The sequence below is a fragment of the Triticum urartu genome, chromosome 2, assembly GCF_003073215.2.
Source record: "Triticum urartu cultivar G1812 chromosome 2, Tu2.1, whole genome shotgun sequence".
Lineage (NCBI taxonomy): Eukaryota > Viridiplantae > Streptophyta > Magnoliopsida > Poales > Poaceae > Triticum > Triticum urartu.
Genome location: NC_053023.1, coordinates 420767631 through 420773677, shown reverse-complemented (window position 1 = coordinate 420773677; position 6047 = coordinate 420767631).

Genomic DNA, 6047 nt, shown 5'->3' with positions numbered 1-6047 from the left:
TCAGCAAGTGGCGACGAGTATGGTGATAAAAGGGCAGCGGAGTTAGGGGGGTTAGATGCAGGAGCTCACAGTGAGTCGAACGGGAGGGTTAGCGAGCTCGGGGAGGCACCGGAGGCAGCTAATCGACGGCGACGATCTTCGGTGGCCGACGAGGGGAACGGTGGTGCAGGCAGCATCTAGGGGCTTCCGGCATCAGGCGGCTCGGTGAGGAGGAGGAGAGGGACGCGGCGGAGCTCGTGGGTAGCTCCAGGGGATGAGGCAGAGGCGATGGCCGCGGTGATGCTCATCGGCAGCGGCGGGCGCGTTCGGTGGGGAGAACGGAGGAGGGGGAGGCGTTCGGGGGAGAGAGAGGAACGAACGAGGGGGTCGAGATGGCGCCGAGGAGAGGACGCGAGGCATCACGGTGGAAGGGGAGGGCAGGCAGGCAGCTCGCGTGGCACGCGGAGCACGCGCGTGCGTCGGGCACGCGCCCTGTCCGACTGGCGGGAGGACGACGACGACTGGCACAGGCCAGTGGGCTGGGCCGCACAGTGTTGGGCCAAGTGGGCACCAGGTAAGCCACAGGTAACCTCTCTCTCTCCTTTCAATTTCTGTTTTCTATTTCTGACATTTGTTTTAATTTGATTCTTGAACCAAACTAATTTTTTTGCTTCTGACAATTTTTGCAGAGACTAAATGGATTATTCCAAAGCCCCTCAACAATTATCAAAATTATTGGACAATATAGTTAATATATCACCTATATAAATCCAATACAATAATTATTGGATTAACTCAAATGCCCAAAATAAATATTTCTGTGAATCCAAAAATATTGGTTTGAATTTTACTTCTTGCCAATATTTTTATAGCTTAACAGGAACATTTTATTGGGTTTAATTGAAACAATTTTTAATGTTGATCATTTTTTGAAATGATTTCTGAGGCTTTCAGCTTTCCCCAATTCAACTTTCAGAAATTTAAACATGATGCAACAAGACGCAAGCACTAGGCAGCACCAAAAGCTAGGGATGTGACAGCTCACCCCTACTAAACAAGAATCTCGTCCCGAGATTCAAGACGTGAGGTAAGAAGACAGAGGGGATACAAAGCTAACACGACCTTCACGATCCGACTGTCCTCCTCGAAGATGTTGATTCATTGCTCCAATTGATCTTGACATCTTTGCTTTCGAGATCTTCACCCAGCATGACAACGAGAAGAAAGGGAGAATTTAAGAAGAATCGATCTTCCTGGGGTTCGAGAAACTTAGGATTATCTTAATGATCACAAGATCAATTCATGGAATGAGACATAGAAACATCTCTGGAGCTGAAAGGCAAGATATGCGTCAGGATGGACGGAAGAAACAATTTGACGAGGGTTTCAAAGTAGCAGGGAAAAATTGCCATGATTCCATAACGGAGCACCTTAGGGAAAGGTGACTCGTAGAGCATTTCCCTTAAGTGGCAAAAAGAATTACTTTTGATTCAAAGATCATTGAAAACCCTTCTCACCAGCCTGAGGCAATCACAAATGATCGCATGAAGGAGCTTGAAGAAATGGCATACTCCTACTAGAATGGATGATGTGGACTACCTTGTTGAAGACAACACAATGGATGATTTTTGCTTATCACCGGAAATGGAAGGGACCCATGGTAAGTCCACTTTTGAAGATGATCCTGAACCACAACTACTGAGGTGCAAGCTGGGAACAAGATGCAAATGTTGGGAATGATTCTGGTAACTGTGGAAGAACTCAATAGTTGAGAGTGAGTCCACTGTTTGAAACGGTTATAACACAACCGAGGAAACTGGAAGCAAATCCCAGTTAACGCCAATGGTAAAACCTAGTTCTTGTGCGTGCTCTCTAGAACTTGAGCATCTCCATATTCATCAAGGTTTTACCAATATCCGTGTCAAGGATCCTCGCAACACAACATACCACCATGATGAATGGTGATGGATGATGCAGATGCAAAGGAAGATAACACTTTCTTAGATTTCACCTTAGCGAGGCCAAGGGAACAAAATGTGGATGATCGACTGAGGGACATTTATCACTCCGCTTCTAATGTTCTCCTTGATGTGCTAGGATAACCCATTTATTGATACAGTTTGGTATCTAGGACATCAAGTAAAAGGTCGGACTTCGGGAGCACAAGAATCCGTAAGGAATAACTACGGAGGCAGATCCTGCGAGATCCTTATGGGGAGGTGACTAACTTCTTCAACCAGGATACTACAATAGTAGGCATTCCGACTGCATGTGTTGGCCACGACATCCACTTTACCGGTTACCGAGGGACCAATATTATAGTTCTTGGAAAATTCTCCAACCATCATATCTGCATGAGATTCAGATCTGGTGGGTGTCAGGATATTCCGGACTCATCGAGGCTAGAAACAAAATGAAATTTTGCAACACAAATCGACGAGATGACATTGCGAGATTCTCAGGAAATGGACTATGGTAGTAAGCTCCAAAACATGAGTTGGTTCTGCTACAAGCATGTGAACACGTTGTCCTAGACAAGCATGGTCACCTGGTAGTCTTAAAATGAAACACTACCGAGTTCGGGTGGGGAACCATCATCAAGGATATTGAATTCTTTACGCGCGCTAGACTCCTTTTCCTTGAACAAGTCAATCAGTGGCTTGGGTGCTAGGAATTCATATGGAACGAAGATGACCAGTCTAACATACCACAGAATACTTTGCACGTGCATGGCTGGCTTGGGATGATTCCAGGGGAAGCAAAAACAAGCTTTCTCGAATTCACGGCGGCAACTTACATCAGATGCACATGAATTAGAGGAAGTCACATCTTTCAACCGGACATATGCTTCATGATCGGGACATGAGGGCAATGCTTATAAAGTTTCCAACACTAGCTGGATGTTCAACACAATCATGGAGGAGACAAAATGCCCCTGATGGGCTCAACAGCAACTCATCGGAATTTCCATATCACTGGACTTCCACCACTATGTGAACAATGTGATAGTATTGGTCAGACCAAAGATATAATGGTGTATGCTCGAGGGACAACCGCAAGTAGGACAACATTACGAACATCGTTGGTTCTGATTTGATTTGACGATAGCCCACACTCAAATCAAGGTTTGGGCAAGATAATAGATCCAACAACCGATCACGAGGACCAATCGATGGAGATATCATGTTTCTTCAATACACACACACAAAAAGATATCCCTTAACATGAACTAAGTCAGACAAGCTTTTATCTTCCAACTCTCCAAGTTGTTGTTTAGCTCAACCAACTAGCTCAGGGGTATCCAACACAGATTCTTGGAGAAGGGGTGGTTTATAGGAAACCAACTTGATAACAAACTCAACATAGCGGTCAGGTAAAAACTTGGTAATACTTCCGAGAAGATATTCGGAACATCACGAACCACCGATATGTTACTAAGCTTGGGAACAATCTTGATTTTCAGGGCAAGACGAAATGATCAAATAAGCAAGGGATTGAATAATCATAACTCATTGATCGAAGAGTGCACCAGAAATAAGGACTAGGTAGCACAATCAATCTTAGAGTGATCATTCAATAACCAACACACTAAGAATGAGAATAGTGTCCATTAACTACCAAGCAACGGAGTTGCTAGGAGTATTGATTTCGCACATCAGAGTTCACATGTCGGTGTTTCGGTTACAAACACACGGGGACCGAGGAATGAATAATGATGGCGAGAAGTATCACTGTATCAAGAATCCATAAGACGATGTGCAATTCCCATGGCATTCTTGACATAAATATGGTAACACTCCAAGGTAGATCAGAATCAAAAGCTGGATTGGCATTTTGATCTGCGGGATACAACTACTTTGACCCAATCCTAGAAATGGATGAGGTACTGGAGTTCGTTTCTCCTAGTCATTCTGGAATAGAATGGCTTGACGGACCACAAGAATAGTAGGCATCGATGAACACGATCGCACAACTACTCTTGACTATCAATTGATAGACGGGGTCAGAATACAACTAAAGAGGGACAACTCAAGGGAACATATAATTTTCTGAGTTGTGGATGCATAAGTTAGCATGTTATTTCTTCCGGATAACCCATGCAGAAATATTGAACTGGTAGAGTCACAATATAGAATGGAGAACTCATCAGGAGCACTCTGTCGTGACCTTTTGGTTCAAAAGAACTCCTGCCAAGAATGGTCCATGATAATTGGAAGAAGGATGTACCACGAACCTCGACGACTATCGCAAAGGTTACTACTATCCTAAAGGAACTAGCAACGCTATGAACATCAGATAAGCCGGGTGAATCTCGGGTTCAAGAACCCATGAATAGGATACCTACCACTACATGGAATCACACGATGCTTTCGAGAACGATGGCCAGAATCATCACACTGGGAACACAAGACATGGCTGGATTACTAGGTGATCCTCTAAGACACCTAGGGTCATAATACTAGCTCCAACCTATATGCCAAGGCAACAGAGTGCCTCAACTCACCGATTAGTGTGGTTAATCTGGCCCAAAAAGGATATCAGAAATGGACAGAAAGGATTTGCAAATGCATCAGACTATTTAGAGACCTGGGATGACTCGGACAGCATAATGGCTATAATTGCTCAAAAGATTTGAGACAACCTGCAAAAATGGTGGCATAACCACTTAACAACATCATAATATCAAGGTTGTGAGGCCTGCTATGAACATATGGAAGTAGTAGGAACTGAACTGAGGCTTGAACTCAACAATCCTAGGCAACTACGGTTAGTAACACGTCATCCTGAGAGATAGAAGAGAAGCCTAGTTCTTAACCCCGTAGAAAAGATAAGATGACTCAGATCAGAAGGCCATGAGGTATAAGAAGTAAAAAGAGCCTTACGTTCCCTTCCACAATCAATTCCCTTATATAACTAAAGCATTTCTAGACACGACTACGACCAGAATGGCTTGGTAATCCTACAGGCAGTCAGGCTCTAATACCAACGCTGTCAGGACCCCGATCCTAAGCCACATCGATCTAGCATGTAACACATCATATCACTTTGCGGCCTCACGCACGGTATTCCCACGGGTGCCACCTTACCTGGCCCGGGACCGTTTGCGCCTTTTAGCTCACGTATATGATAGTGTCGCTAGCATCCATATGACAGAGAACCCGGGCCGACATGGCTAGTCGTGAACCCAAAGCGGCGCTAACCCATCAGGACAGGCATACATGAATCACAACGAGCATGTCGGTCATCAACGTGTGAATCCGGGCTATAGCACTGGGCTAACAGGACTCCGGAAGTCACCGCGTGACATTTCCCCGAAGGGACAGACACAGGAACGAAGTGAAACACATGCCGGCCAGTCAAGTGTTCCGAGCAGTAGTGCTGGGCTAGCAGGACTCTGGTGAACCGGGCTGTAGCGGACTACTATCGCTCAGAAAGCACTAGACTACATTTCCCCATAAGAGAGGCTGCCAAGGATGAACAACTAGATTGTCGGATCCCACACATACCAAGCATTTCAATCATACACACAATATGCTCGATAGGTGCAAATATAACATGGCATCACAACAAGACTCTACGACTCAAAGTATTTATTTATTAGGCTCCGAGGAGCGAGATATTAAAGGCATGGGTCTCATGACCCCACATTCCGAGCATACAAGTAAAAGCACATGCGGAAGCTTAACATATCTAGGTACAGACATCTACAAATGGAAAAGGCTGAGAAGCCTGACTATCTACCAAATCCTGCCGAGGGAACAAGATCGTAGCTGAGGTAACAAGCTAAACGTCAAAGTCCAAGCGGAACTACTAGCGGGACTGAAGTCTCTCTGCAAAACATAAATTAAGCAAACGTGAGTACAAATGTACCCAGCAAGACTTACATCAGAACTATCTACATATGCATCGGTATCAACAAAGGGGGTGGTGGAGTTTAACTGCAGCAAGCCAGCTTTGACTCGGTGGCTATCCTAAACTACGACTGCATGCAACTCTTTTGAGGTGGCGCACACGAGTCCACATGTTCACCATATCAATACACCACTATGGATCCGCTCCCGTCTCCC